We start from the raw sequence: 16,478 nt of genomic DNA, 5'->3' as shown, positions 1-16,478 counted from the left end.
TTCATACAAGGCATTTTATCAAGAGTAACACATGGTATAAAGTGAAGACCAGTGTTTTTCACTGAGGCTAATTCTAGCTCATTTTTAATGTGTATCTTCAGACAGCGAACGGGATACAGCTGGCTGGTGACCTCTTGGAGAAATATACTGAGCAGGATTCTTCATTTGTCTAATATAAGAGATAGTGTATTACATAGGACTAGGGAAAATTTATCATCATGACAGGAAAAGATAAAGCATCTAATAACTGAGTGATACCATATGTATAATCTTTCAAAAATATTTAGGACTTCTGCCCTATATAATAGCTATCTCAGTTTTATCTGCATCCACTCCTTTTGGTACCTTGTTGTTGAAATCAACAATATAAATTCAATAACTTTCTGAACTTCTGCTAGTGAAGACCTGATTGATGGTTCTAAGAGGGAATAGGTATGAACAGGCAGGAGCTGAACCTTTATTTTCAAGTAGCATCAAGCCAGACACAAATCAGTCAAATCAGAACTCGCAACTATACAGATCGGAAGCTGTTTGTGGATAACAGGATGCTTCCACATATCATTTTTATCTTATATCAGGAGATGTAGGTGATTCCAGTCATCCTTGAATAAAACTGTACAGAATGAAATATTTATCACTTTGTTTCAAAACGAATTAACCTTTCAAAAATATTTAAACTCTATCAAATATAAATTTTCCCTGATGCATGTGTAAGGGAAATAAGATTTCCCAGACATGAAAGTGCAAATAAATAAATAGAGCATTCTTTAAATGTCTTATAGGATACCACCTTGACTCATTCCTACCAGAAATAAATATTTCCTGGGTCTCTAATGCCACAACTTCAAGTCTAAGAAGCACTTGAAACAACTATTCAGACTTTGTCTTTTGGGAGCTTTAAGTGTCAGACTAGAGCTCTGAAACTCAAGTGACATCATGATTATCTAGGGACTTACCTCTGAGTCATGAGAAATAAGTTCTCAACAGCAGAGTTTTGTTTTGCCAGAATAAAAGATGAAGAGTTAATACATAATATTTCCATGAGTGTTCTAGGTTGGAATGTTATTTGATTAAACTATTCAGGTTTAGAAATAAGTTTTCATAACCTCACAAGGTCTGTTTGTTTATAAGGGGTTTTTTTTTAGAGTCTGTAGTCACATATCAACAAAATTAATTTTTTCTTGTAAGAACATTGACTAAGTAAAATGATAGGGTTGGTTTATGTGTGGGTGAGCTTCTTCCTTTTAAGCTGCAGCTGTTACTAGTACGAAACTGCCTCTGAAACAGAAACATGGATGCCTACCCAAAACAGGGCTGCATGCTGCCACTTATGGATGTGTCCTAGAAGAGGTTATGAAAAAGGATTCTCAAGGCCCACAATTCTTATTTTAGTAAATTCTTTCATCTGTTATATTTTGCAGTTTAAATCAGAAGATGCTGTTGCTTGTCTAAGACAAAATGATGCATTATATTGAAGTGGAGAAATCCACACAGTGACAGGGATACAGTAAAAGCACAGGCTTCCATTTAATAACTGAGAGATACCACATGTAGAATTCCGAAGGTTTACAAAACGGTGTGGGTGGAATCAGGCCTTTCCCTGGATGTGGAGACCTGTTTACAGATGTACTCCAGTAGAATGGGAAATATCGCTGGGCTTAATCAAAACACCATTTGGGGGTCGCGGCTGTTACTATGGAGGGTGTGGCAGGCCCGGGGGTTTCCACCAAACTCAGGATCGGGTCTGGGCCTGGAAGCGAGGATTTATTCCCGGAGCGACGGCCCTTACTTGCGCACGGAGCTGTACGAGCGGCTCGGCGTCCCCTCCACGGCCACGCAGGTGCAGATCAAGGCAGCTGACTACCGGCAGCGCTTCCTCTACCACCGCGACCGCAACTCGGGGAGCGCTAAGGCTGCCGAGCGCTTCACGCACGTCTCCCAGGCCTACGTGGTGCTGGGCACTACCACCCAGCGTCGCAGGTAGGACCGCGGCCTGCTCAGCGACGAGGACCTGCGCGGCCCCGGGGTCCAGTCCTCCAAGACGCCCGCCGCCGACCCCGACTCGCCCCGCACCCAGCCTCCCGCCTCTCGGACCCAGGGCCGCTCTCAGGCCTCGTCGGGAGCCAACCGCACCACGCTCGACTTTTACGCCTTCTACCAGGCTCACCACGGCGAGCAGCTGGAGCGCGAGCGGCGCCTGAGCGCCCGGCGGGAGGCCCTTCGCCAGCAGCAGGAGGACCGGGCCAAGAAGGGCTTACGCTGGGACGGGAGCCGAGAGATGGCTTTCGTCTTGATTCTGCGCAGTCTTCATCATCGTGGGCTTTCGTTTTTAATCGGAGAGCGGAGGGAAGGAGAGCAGTCCCCCGCCCCCAAGAATTGGCCTTTCCTGTCACCTTGAACCCGCTGCCTTCCACTGTCTACCGTTGTCTACCTCTGCTGGGATCCGAAGGAACTGCTCTCCCCTTCCCCTTCCCCACCCGGCCAGCTTAGCCATTGACCTGCACATCCCTACCGCTCTGGTCCAGAAAAGGAGGCTTTTTCATGCCCAAGAAAAAGGCCCCCAATGAGGAGTCCCGAAAGCCCGAGAGGTAGGGGTTTCCTGGAGGCCCTGGGGTGCCTGCTTCCAGATGTTGTCAATTTCTGGAACACTTGCTGTGGCTTTCCTGTAAAGCACCGTGCAACACTCGTCTGTTCCTGCCCCACGTGGGGCTCCTATGTAACCTTGAAACGTGCAATGTTACTAATTGTGACTGCCAAAAGAAAAATTCTGCGGTTTATAAGACATTTGTCTTTCTGTGAGTTCCCCAAGCCACAGGTGAGACGCAGTGTAGGGTAAGGATGTGATCTGTGGGAACATGGCCATTCTTTGGTGGTCAGACCCCCACTCCGCCTTGTGTTGGCGGTGAGTGTGAGTGGGAAAGAAAGCAAGGTCATGAGCGTAAGGAATGAGCCTTCCTGTGCCCATGCTTATCTAATGTATGACCTCGGAGAAGTTACTCTGTGGGCGTGATGGCAGAGGAGCAAATCATTTGGCTCTCTTTCGGTCTGTCACACTTGATTATTCATGTTCTAATAGGCTCAGTGATTAAAGTATGATGCCAGGGACTTACTTCCCTGGCGGTCCAGTGGTTAAGACTGCGCTTCCACTGCGGGGGCGCAGGTTCCATCCCTGGTTGGAGAACTAAGATCCCACATGCTGCAGCGGCAAGAATATATATATATATAGTGCCAATAGAGTCAGGTTTGTCCTTGGGACAGTGTGCCTGGCCCCTGGTCATCCCTTAACCAGCCAGCCCCATTGCTAACTGTGCAGCTCCTCCCTTCCCAGAAATAGAACAACAGACTGGGAATGTGAGTCGCCTGAGTGTGGCCCAGCCTCCTGTTTCACTGGCAGTGCTTACTGCAGGCCCTACAAGCCAAGTCCTTGAAACATGGCTACTTGAGGCTGTGGGAATTGGGGGAGTTTGAGTAGACTGTACTTCTGAGAGACAGGAGGCACAGGATGGAAACATGCTTCCTTATTCAGAGCTGGCTGAGAGTTTTTTGGGGGTATCTTTCCCCTCTTTTCCTAATTGTTGCAGTGGATTAGCACTTGGCTAGAGCTGTGGTAATCCAGTTCTCTTAACCATGAATCACTGCACGTGGGGTGTGGCTTAGCTGTGAGATGGTAGGTACTCAAGTGTGTATACACTGTTGAGTGTAAAGCTGTGGGGTAGGAAAACCTTTGCAGGAGATCTTCTACAAGGGTAAGGGCCTAAGTAGGTTCTAAACAAAGCCAGAGGTGCTTTGCAGTTCCTGCACTCAATCTTTTGTGTGCGATCCTTGGATAAATTGGGATAAATCCATAGCTAGTGCAACTTGGTCTTGGGAACCATTCTGTTTTCTCTAGCCTTGGAGGTTGGGGGCAAACTCTTAGTCATGGCTTTGCAGTAACCATATGATTCAGTAGTAGAGATTGAAGCCCACTCCGGTTCAGACATGCTGGGCTCACAGAGCCTTGGTTTAGGGGGAACGGCATATGTACTTTAAAAAAGAACATTTAATGTTATTATGTTTCATATTTGGAAAACAAGAGGGAAAGTCTGTTCTTTTCAAAACACAAACTACAGGAAGGGAAGCTTAGTAAAATGTACAGAGGCTGGTGATTCTCAACCAAGGAGTTGGGGCATAACAGAGTGTCCTTGGGGCAAGATTCTATCAAAGTTTTGATCAAATGGAGTTTGGGTTCTTTTGGGTTTTGCTTGTAAAAGCACTAGTGGTCTGTGATATCTGGGATCTTTCTCATGGGCTCTTTGACATAGATCTCTCAAGTTTGTTTTCTCTCAGTGAAGATCACAGCCAAGCACATTCCTTTGGGCCCCAGAACATGGAGGTAGACCAAGAAGGTTTGTGGTGGTGGGGTCCAAACTCTGTGAAACTTCTGGAACATTCCATGCAACTCCAAACAGCATAGTCAATAAAATTTATTAACCATCCAAAAAAAAGAAACCACTTGGGAAAGTCTGACCAACTTGGATGGGCTTTTAATCTTCATTTAAAAGACTACATTAGTATCAAGTTTGTTTTTCCTATTTCTTCATTGGAAAGTTGATTTAATTATTATGTTGCCATTTTGCACTTCACTTGGACTGTGTACCCTTTGTGAATAAATGTGCATTTTATTAAGTTTTATCATATTACAGGATTTATGTTGAGTTTTAGAAAATGTTATAGAATAATTGGCCAAGTAAAACAATTATCAGGTCATCATTGCAAAGCACAAGATGGTCATGCAAATAATGTCTCATAGGTGATGGTCAATGCACTTAGCTTCAGTCCTCCCTAGACCACAAGCAGGTGTCTTCCTGTTTGAGAGGGGAGGGCACTGGACATCTGGTTCATCCCCCACAGTCCTTGGAAGGGGGCTCATGAAAATTGCTTGGAAAGGCTGTGTGACGGGATCCCCATGCTGGTTCTGGGTATGTTTTTCTTTTGGTTGATTTTGGGGTTTTTTGTTGTTGTTGTTTTTCATATGAAATATTGAAAAGAAATGGTTAGAAATGTCCATCAATTTATAATGTACACCATACTATAACAATTTAGTACACGTACTTGTCTTATCCCAGACTTATAAGAGTGTTTTTAAGGACTTCCACAGAAGAGGATTCCAGTTTTCATAAGCAATTTATTTTACTATTCATCTTCACGAAGCTCATGATACTATCTGACATACAATATTTAAGACAAAAATTATTTCCGCATCTTTGAGATGTAACCTGGGTGATAAAGAGGAATTATTTATATATACTCCTATAAAAATGGATGAATTTTAAAATGATTGTTAAGAACTCATTTAGCTTTCAGCTACCCAAGTTAAATAACCCTAGTCACTTTAGGATCCTCTAATTTTAATTAAAAGTCTAACAATGAATACAATTTTTTGTAATACAAACTTAAAAGCATTACACACAAGGTTAATATCTGCTTTGTTCATCACCCCCAGTCTCCCAGAGGTAGCACTTCTCAGGATTCATGTATGTCTACATAGCCCTAGAAGCTATATATGTATGTGTGTATATATATATATATGTATGTGTTTTATATATATATATATATATATATATATATATATGAGATTTTTGTCAGTTTTTGAGTATAACTACTCAAGTATTCATTCCAGAACTGGGAAATAATCCCAGAATGGGTTCAGGGATCTGCTGGACCCACTGGGATATGGACCTCAGTCCAAACTCCACTGATCACTTGACCTCCACAAACAAACCCCTACTCTGACTGGTGGACCACAGTGATGTTTTGGGTCTGTAAGAATTAGTATCTAGTCAGAGCTGATGCATAGTAATCCTTGAAAAGTTTGATTGTTTCCCTTCCCCAATGCACAGTCATCCTGGTAAAAGGTCATAGGTCCTTTCAGGAAGGCTGGAGAAAGATTAGCAGTATAAATTTTTGTCATTGTAGCAGGGTACTTCCTCAAGGAGACCCAGCCCTGCTTCATTCAAGGGGTTCCGAATCTGTGGCTATTCACTTATAGCAACTATCTAATTTTCTTAATCTAAAATATGAAGATTTATCCTATTATTTTTTTAAAGATTTATTTATTTATATTTATTTTTGGCTGAGTCAGGTCTTAGTTGCAGCAGGTGGGATCTTCGTTGAGGCATGTGGCATCTTTCCTTGTGGCATGCAGTCTTCTCTCTAGATGTGGCATGTGAGTTTTTCACTCTCTAGTTGTGGTGCCTAGGCTCCAGAGTGTGTGGGCTCCGTAGTTTGCGGCATGCAGGCTTTCTAGTTGAGGCTCATAAGCTCAGTAGTTGTGTTCTGAGGGCTTAGTTGAGGGACACAACTAAGGGCAGATTCTTTAGGCATTCCCAAAACATCCTCAGGTTTGATGATTCACTAGAAGGCCTCAGGGGATTTTAAAAAGTCACACTCATAATTATGATTTATGATAGTGAAAGGATACAGATTAAAATCAGCTAATGGGTAAGTTGCATGAGGTGATCAAGGCAGGAGAATCAAGGCAGAAGCTTTCAGGTGTCCTTTCCCAGTGGAGTCACATGGACATGCTTAATTCTCCTAGCAATGATCTGTGACAACACACACAAAGTGTTGCCAACCATGGAAGCTCAGTAGAGTCTTGGTGTTTAGGTTTTGTCCTAAGAGTCAGTCATGTAGGCATGCAGCGTCTACGTGGGCTGACCTTAGCTACTCAGATGCCAGTCACAGAGACAGAAGCCTGCATTCACCATAAATCACATTGCTATCATGAATTATCTAAACGTAGCTGTACCTAGAATCTCAATGCCTCTAGGCATAAAAAAACACGCTTATTAGGTAGACTGTTCCAAGGACTCAACACTCACCTCCCAGGAGCCAGCCAACAGCCAGTCCTGAAGACACTCTTTCTTGGGAATGTGCAGATTTGAGCAACACAAGTCTGCTGAGTTAACCCTTTCCTGCAGAGACTGACATCTACTTCCAAAAGTGGACATCACAGTAGTTATCTTACTTGCTGCTGCCCTTATTTACATCACTAGAGCAGATAAAGTCTTGAGCAGAGAGACTGGATGGTGGTATGGGCACACATCATACTCTCTAGCTCCCAATTCCTGGGTTGTATAATAACTGAAGTCTACTTGTGCTTGTCCTACATTGGAGCCACGGTGAAAGGTGAGATTAGATGCAGTGGGCTTTTTGAGGAATGCCAAGCTGTTTTCCAAAGGAATTACAATATTTAAAATCCCCACAAATAATATATGAGGGTTCCAATTTCTCCAGATCCTCACCAGCCCTCTTTATTATAGCCATCCTAGTGGGTGTGAATGGTCACATTGTGTTTTTAATTTGCATTCCCTAACGAAGAATGATGTTGAGCAACTTTTTCCCGTGCTTGTTAGCATTTGAATATCTTCTTTGCAGAAATGTCTATTCAAATATTTACCCATTTTTAAATTGGGTTAATATCTATATCTTTATATTGTTGAGTTGTAAGAATACTTTATATGTCCTGTATTACAGTCTCTTTTCAGATATTTGATTTACTGTCTGTCCTCAGTTCAATTACGGGGCAAAGAACTCCCAAAGAGGCTTCCAGTTGACTCTAGTGAGATACAGAATTGATTCTTACTGTTCACCCCCAAAAAGATTATGATGAAAAGAGAATTAAACTAGGAGCCAGAACACCTGATTAGCCTCTTATCTTTATCAGAAATGTTGTGAGGCATTGGGCAAGCTCCATTTTAATCTCTTTGAATACTGCAGCCATGTAAAATGAGGCGGTTGAAATAGATATCTCTAAGTTCTACTCCGTATCTAGAATTCTATGATATTATGTTGATTAGAGTCAAAGTATTTAAGTGTTCCTTGATAGCTTAAAACTGGAAGTTTAACCTTCAAACTAGAAACACATCTGATGTTGAAATTAGCTGATTTATTTTGAGAGAGCTTAGCTTTGATCTAATGCATGGATTTAGAACATCATGATGTGCTTTAAACACAATTTAAACATAATGACAGTCTAAAGAGAGAATTACTGTAACATCCAAAGTTTTAAAAAGAGCTTATATTGCAATTGTATCTTTAATTAGCCTGAGCTTCAAGTAAAGTCCTTGTAAGAAATAGACTGCCATTTGTTTGTTTGCTTTGTTCCAAGGAGCCTCTACACAGAGCTTCAACTAATAGTTGTAATAGAGTATAGGTAAAACTTTAATTTATAACAAACATATGTTTTTTTAATATTTATTGCAACTCATTATTAAACATTGATTTAAATGACTTAAAACTAAATTTAAAATTTTTGGTTTGCTTTAATAATAACTGGATAAAAACATAATCTGAAAGATTTTTTTTAACTTTTTATTTTATATTGGAGTACAGTTGATAAAAAATGTTGTGTTAGTTTCAGGTATACAGCAAAGTGATTCAGTTATACATACACATGTATCTATTCTTTTTCAAATTCTTTTCCCAATTAGGTTGTTACAGAATATTGAGCAGAGTTCCCTGTGCTCTACAGTAGGTCCTTGTTGTTTTTCCATTTTAAATATAACAGTGTGTTATATTTAAATATAAATCAATCCCAAACTCCCTAAGATTTTTTTATTTAAAATTATGATGGAAATCAATATAAATGCAAGGTTCACAAACTAAAAATTGGACTCACTTTCAATGTGGATTACATTTCTCTATTTTGTGGTGGCAAGCTTCCCATTAGCTTATATTTTAATTTTTTCTTTTTATTATGTTTCTGTGGATGTTGTTTTTAAATTGTTTATATCTTGCCCTCAACTTTAGTCAAGCTGACAAAAAAAAGGAATGTACCCAATAACCACTTGAAAACATTGATCTAAGGGTGAGAATTTAAAAGATTGTTTAAAATGGTGGTTCCAAGGCCTCAATCTGATTCACTCAATATAAAGTCTATATGAAAGTAAAAAAGAGATGAGATGTGAGAAGCAATTAGCAATAAAGTTGACAAACAAACATTCAAAATTTTTAAAAAAGAGATATGTCAGCTTTCTGAGTTTAATTTGGCCTAGTTTAGGGCAGTTACAGAGGAATTTGTTGAAATATTAATTTTATGAACTGGTAGGAACCTCCTACTTTCTCTTTCAATTTCTCATTTCTCTTTTTTATTATTATTGTTTTCACCTTTAACGATGAAGAATTTTTGAAGAAGTTGATGTAACAGTGAAGTATATGACTAAGTTCCTGCATCCAAGGTGCTTAAGATCCACTTGGAAACTCAGAATGTTTACCAAAAAAAACAAAGATTAAAAAAAGAAATATACTCATTCCTCCTGTAATGAACATCATAAAAATAGAGTTTCAGTTATGCAAATAGCATAGTCAGACACTAATGAGTAAATCATAGATCTTTTCTATAAGAAAAAAGGTACAGATATTTGAAATACATTTTTTTAAATATTAAGAAAATAATGTTAGAACAGTTTTCTTGAATACAGTTTTGCATATTTTTAGTTGAAAGAAATGAGGTTGAAAATAAACAAATTTAGGAAGATGAGTACATTCGGTCTTGTTTTGCATGGTAGGATTGGTGGAACTTTTGACAAACTTTTTATACAGTGACTCATGCAAAAGCTAATGCTTTAGAAAGGTTCTTCTGGCAGCAGTAGATAGGGCATATTTAAGGGGGCAAGAAGACAGCTGAGGAGATCATTAAATTAGCCATATATGTATGAGTCTAGGTCACTCAGACAAGAAGAAGATAACAGCACTGGGAATGGAAAGGGGAAAATGAAAGCAGCAAGCAGTGCAGGAATTTACTGAATGTAATAATTAAGCAGACTGGAAAAAAAGAGTCAGGAAAAATTGCAAGAATGTGAGCTGAAAACTTAGAAAATGAAAGCTCCAGCAGGAGAAAATAAAGCTGTTTGTGGGAGAACCAAGTCTGGGGAAAATTTTGATGTCTTTGATCAACATAGGGAGTTGAGACAATGATCAGACATTCCACTGAAAACAACTTTTATATGGGGCTGAACCAGAGAACTCTGGTAAATTTAGAAATCATTTCAGTGGAGTTTATAGCTGAAATCATTAGAAGATATGAAACCTCCAAGGGAAAAAATAAATGAAGAGCAGAGGGATAAAACATGAGTCCTGTGGCACAATTTCAACAATGACTGAAGTGAGAGGACCCAGGAAACAGAAGTGGCAAATAGAGAGTAATGGATAGAACTGGAACCCTGTAATGACTGTGAAATCAGGAAACAATTTCAAGGAGAAGTCACACAGTTTGGAAAAATTAGAGGTGATGATCATGAAGAAAACCTTTGCAGTTTACAAAAGGAGATCACTGGTTAACTTCAACTAGAGCACTTGTGAGAAGTCAGAACCTGCATCAGGGGATTAAGTCAAGAAATTAGCGGGGCTTCCCTGGTGGCGCAGAGGTTGAGAGTCTGCCTGCTGATGCAGGGGACACGGGTTCGTGCCCCAGTCCGGGAAGGTACCACATGCCGCAGAGCAGCTGGGCCCGTGAGCCATGGCCGCTGAGCCTGTGCATCTGGAGCCTGTGCTCCACAACGGTAGAGGCCACAACAGTGAGAGGCCTGCGTACCACAAAAAAAAAAAAAAAAGAAATTAGGAAATGGAAGCACAGCAAAAGTGGAGTGTTCTTGACAATTTTATGGTGGAAGAGAAATTCATATAGGTTTCTATTTGGATTTAGGTAGAAATTGTTCAAAATTAGAATACATTTCACATTTCTTTTAGAAAACAATTTGGTTCCGCAATAAAACAGAAATAGGCAATGAACAATTCAGAGCCAGGAATTTCTAAGTAACTCATTATCTAAACCGGACTTATGACATATTTGGGCTCTGTAACTATTCTTTGTACTATAATTATCCACCTGTGTACAGGTTGTGACTTCCCAAAACTTAAAGAGTAGGTAAACAAAACAATTGGCTTAAAAGTGTGTTGTAATCTGTGTTTACCAGCCAAAGAAGGGTACCTAGAGAAGAGGAATAATCCAGGGAAAATGTATGTTTTAGGGGGACTGGACCTTCTGTGAATGAAAAACTGCTGCCTGCCATATCAGTTAACAAAAGATGTTGAGCCAGCAAGCCACTAAAGCCACCCCAGATGGTGAGCCCTGAGGGAACTCAGGGTGGAGACAAATGGGCTGCCGGCTGCCAAGCCCTCAGTCACTGCAGCCACCCCACAACGATGTACCCTGAGGGGCTTCAGGAAGGAGGAAACCAGGCCACTGGCCCTAGGTAGTTAAGGTGCATATCAAAGGAACGATTTCAGTGAGCCCAGACTCTTGCAACTTCCCATACCTAGAAAAGTGTTAAATTCATTAACTTGAGGTATATGGTTTTCTTTAATTAACAGTACTATCTGGTCTTTCTTGCAAAAACTCCTGTGTATCCTCGCTCCCCCCTTGCCTCTTCAGAGCAGTTCCTCAGAACTATCTGTGAGGATCCCTCCCAGGCTTAAGTCCTCCATTTTGTCTGCCAAATAAAACATAATTCTCAACTTTTAGGTTGTGCATATTTTTCAATTGACACCTCCAAGAAAGAGCCCCTAAATTTTTCAAAGATGGGGGCAAAACACTACCAGAGTCAGACCTTTGTCAATAGGGAAAGTTGTAAGTGGTAAGATAAAAGGTTTTCTTTCTTTTTTGGCCTGCCCTTTGATGAGTGTATAATCTAGGATCTTAGTTTTGTCCTCAAACCATACCAATGTTTCTAATCAAAATTCACTTAGGGGTGATTATTTAAAAATAAACTTTTGAATGATTTAAACACTGTCACCTATTATCATTTAGGAAAATGTATATATTTGTATTTTTTGTCTCATTAAACACTATTAATTTTTGTGTTCTCCAGCCAAAAGTTTCACTGGAATGATGACAGTGAAGGAAACAGATGCCCAGATTAAATATGTTATGATATATTGCTCAATAGTGATGGCCAAGGCCACAAAGCCAATCAGTGACAGACGGAACTATTTTGTTAACTCTGTTCTAGATTCTAAACTATAAGCTTGATGCAAACTGAAAATAAGTCATAAAAAGTTTAAAGGGCTGTAAATACATGATATGTGTGGCAAATAAGATAAATGAGTTAAAATCTAAAGCATATTAATTTAAATTATGATGAAAATTAGTATAGAATACATGATCAAAAAGTATGTAAGAGAGAATTCTGGACATGACAGATTTCCCATGACAATTATTAATTTTTTAAACAATTGATCTCATTCATTCAAAATCACTTGTGCAATTAGCAAGTACAAATGATTTGTTTATATCTTTGTTTAAAATGTTCTTAATCGACAGATTAAAAAATAAGCTCGCCTTTATTCTACATTATCTTACCATTACATAAGGCTGAAAAATACTCATACAGCCTGGTATTTGAAATTTACTTTCACTTACACTAGAAGAGTTACATCAATACACATTTATCACCTTACTGTGGTAATAAAAACCCAAATACTTTACTTCTTGTTTTCAAAATGGCAGAGTAGAATTTTCAGAAATTTGAATCCAGGAAACAGCCTCATAAATTTTAGTTGAGTTGACTTTGTTTAAATAACTATTAGGTTATTTTAATAGGAATAGTTCACTTCTACCATGCTTTTTTCTTTCCCTTTTTTTCTCCTTTAGCTATTTCCCTTGTACCTATGGTAGTTTGGGTTTTATACAATTCTCAGTCAGTTTCTGCTATCTTGAGCAATGAATTATGGATTCTGAAGTAGATCTAAAACAACAGACAGAATTGTAAAGTAGGGAGGTAAATGGTTTGATGATACAAATATATTAGCATATTTGAACTTAGTACTGCCTATGATCCCTCTTTAGGAAGCAAGAACGAGGCACCTAAAGGGCATGATGTTAAGAGTAATTCAGGAAATGTAAAAAAAAAAAAAAAAAAAAAGTAAAGGCAAGAAAAGAAATGCTTGAGAAGTTATAGCAAGAAGATAAAATAGTAAGAATGATTCTAGGTTTTGTCATCCATCACAGATGCCAAAGTAATATAACCTGTGAATGGCTATTGTCAACATATGGTAATGTGTAGACTGATGCTAATTAGACAAGTTTTACTCCACACATAGTCTGGCTTTTGCAGTTCTTGGTAGTCATAAACATAAGGAGTTACTGATTTAATGACAGGCAGAATTTCCTGCTGAGCCAGGAAGAAGATAATGGTTTAGAGATTAAAGTTTAAAATGCTAACTAGGAGACATTCAAAACAGCTAACATGGATCAATTTTTTAGAGGAAGGACATGCTTGTATTAGTTTAAAGATAGAATAGAAAGCAGTGATGCTATTTATAACTTCATTTCATTATTTACTAAACAACAGAAACTTTTGAACTTTTCCCAGGTGGAATGGATTTATCTATCCTCTCTTCTTTTGCTGAGAAAAGCATTCCCACAAGATAGAGGAGGATATGTGTATATATATATATATATATATATATATATATATATATATATATACATACATACACACACACACATATATACACATGTATATATATATGTGTGTATATATATACATGTATTTAAAAGGAGGATGACAAATAAAAATATTTTATGGAAATAGAGAAAATCTCAGTCTTGTCACGTCTTCAAAAGACAAATTGTTCATATCACCATTAGCCACAACTCTACTAAATTTCACCACGGGATCCCTGCCCTTGCATTCTTGACCTGTTCCTTTGAGACAACATAAAAGGGAAACTTTACAAGAGGACTGTAAACCATGAGGTCCTGTAGGTATTTTAAGTTACTATACATATGTATTTTGAATATAACTTTTTCAGCTGAATAATGTATTTATTGGTTTTTTTCCCTTTACAACTAATATTTATCCCCTACTCAGACAAATAGGTCTGAAAAGTAAGAAGTGAGAAGTGAAATATAGTGAAATCGCCTAATATACACACAGTGATGATTGTTGTCTGTAAATTGTTATAACTGAAATATTTCTCCTGGATGTGACATTGATAAGGTTCATGTGGACACCCACAAAACAAGCTAAAACTGTTTTGTCTTTATGCAGTTTATAATATACCCTTCCAGAAATGAAGCTTTATTTTCTCTCTTAAGTAAAACTCTATAAATTATCCTAGGAAACTGAGTCTCAGAAAATTTTAACTAATTTCTTTAAGGTCACAAGGTTAATTAGTGTGAGAGATGAACCCAAATTTCTAGGTTTTCTGGTTCATTCCTCTTCAGTTTCTATTATATTATCCATGGAACACTGAATTTACAAAGGACAAGAGCAAAAACAAAGGTGCAGCCAGGTAAAAGATACAAAAATTGTAATATTGACTTGTTTGTCTTCTGGAAGAATAGAGAATTATGACCTTCATTCTAGATTGCATCTAACTTGACCTTGAATTGTATAACCCTCCATTTTTCCCCCTGTTGACATTAGCACTATTCTACACTTGATTAGTCATTTATTTATTACTAGATGCCCAGTGACTGGAAATGGCACCTGGTGCATAGTAGATATCAGTAAATATTTACAGAATAAATAAATTGTATTTTGTATCTGCAAAACTAATATTTTTAACACACTTACTGAATTAACTCAAGCCTTGAAATTGAACCATCCATACTGACAAATTGTTAGCTAAGCACAATTTGAATCACTTTAGTGTTGCTTTATCACTGTCACTCTTTGGGAATCTATTAATGGGATACATTAGGGTGTCAAACATCCTGTTCAAACAGTAAATACGAAACTGAAAAATGTCACGTTTTCTCTGGCTGCAGTACAATTAAATACTTGTGTTAAGAATGGAACATATTTTGCCTGACAGGAAAACACTTGCCTGCCCATTCTCTCACACTAAGCAAATGTTAACTAAATATTAAAGAACCAAAAGTAACTAGGTAGTATGCCATTTATATCCTTTTAATCTATTGTTATCTTGTTCCATTGCATAGCTATTCACTATTTTACTCAATATCTTGTAGTTTATAAGTTGTACTTAAAAAATGCCCTCGAGTATATCTCGTTTTCATTATGTACTTTGATAGATTCTCTGCTACAATTATGCTTGTTATTTCAAGTAGAATGCATATGTTATTGATGAAAATACAATTGACCTCTTTTTAAAGCATGTATCACGGTAGTTAAAGTTTATGATAGAATGTGTGATGAGTTGGTCTTGATTCAATCACTCCCGAATAGAGATATAAATTTCTAATAGGAAATTTATGCATGGGACTTAGACATGTTCCACAGGATGTCTGGTTGTGGGGTGAATGGAAGGACGAAGTGTGTGTTCTCTCTTTCACTGGGGAAATGTTTCTCCCACCAAGGTCCTTGACACTCACAGACTGCTTTTCCCTCCATGTTGGTGTCCATTAATCTTACCGCCTCCTGCCCAGCTGAGTCAGCCCTTCCAGATTTAGCGCTCTGTCTCCACAACACGCAAATGGCTCTTTAGTTGTCAGATCTTGCCCAAGAGGAATAGCCAGCACAGTGGGAAAGGATTAGGCCTTATACATTCACGGTTCAGAAGGACATTAATAATGTTGGTCAAAATAAATAAACTTCTTTGGCTATTCGTTATCACTTAGATAGTCTTAATGGTGAGAATGATGTGAATAATTCTCCGGCAAAAATTAAAATTTTGATTTCTCAAAAAAGAAACATAAATAAATAAAGATGTCCATCCATTATCCTCTGGTAAAATAAACTCTCCCAAACTACATAAGCACCTCTGAGCTTCAGGTATGGTTAGTTCATTCACTTTTTGAATATTTGGGGATACTTATTCTATTTTTGGTTAATAACTTATTTCTCTTTTTCCTGGGAGAAACCTGAACAGTCTTTAGGATGGTCATTGATTTCTTACAGAAATAAAAGATCATGATAAATCCCCTACTACATCTTGCTAAAGAAACACAAACATTTTTTGAAAAGTTACAGATTTCTAGATAAGCTAAGTTCCAGATAGTTCACGTATATTTGCACATATCTGAAAACAACAAAGTTTTCTAAGTGCATACTTTCCCCAGATTGCCAGGTTAGTTGATCCTGGGCTTACGGCTAGATCCTTTAAAATCTGTGCTACAGTCTTGATTATAAGCAACTGCTAAATATTAAAGATACATAACTGTAAGAGTACATCATACGACAGACGGGATAAAGCAACAGATACATTCAGATGAATGACATTTTCTCAGTGTTTGCTGTGTATTTCCCTCTTAAACGGAGTTCGTTACAGATTCCATCTATAGTCCTTGACTGTTTCTTAGGTCGATAAACTTTAAAACCTTTGAAAGCAGATAGCATACCTTGTTCATAAGTTTATAAATACAGTGGCATCTCGCACAGACAAAAAGGTAACAGTGTTTCTTGAATTTAGTGATGGGAAAGCCTAGTCTCTGGCTTTATGGTTGTGAATGTAAGCACAGTGACCTTAGCCAGTCATTCCCAAACTTTAGTGTGAGGAAAATTGTAAAGTGCTTGTGCAAAACTTATTTT

General features: G+C 38.3%; 1 pseudogene across 1 annotated transcript; it reads left to right on the top strand.

Annotated features, from left to right (window-relative positions):
• The first annotated feature begins 1,639 nt into the window (after positions 1-1,639).
• LOC307186393 (dnaJ homolog subfamily C member 30, mitochondrial-like) lies at positions 1,640-2,333 on the top strand (annotated as a pseudogene). Its single transcript has one exon. The product of its transcript is annotated as a dnaJ homolog subfamily C member 30, mitochondrial-like (transcript).
• Positions 2,334-16,478: the final 14,145 nt, after the last annotated feature.

This window comes from Stenella coeruleoalba (genome assembly GCF_951394435.1).
Source record: "Stenella coeruleoalba genome assembly, chromosome: 5".
NCBI lineage: Eukaryota > Metazoa > Chordata > Mammalia > Artiodactyla > Delphinidae > Stenella > Stenella coeruleoalba.
This window is presented reverse-complemented; position numbering and strand designations above follow the sequence as displayed.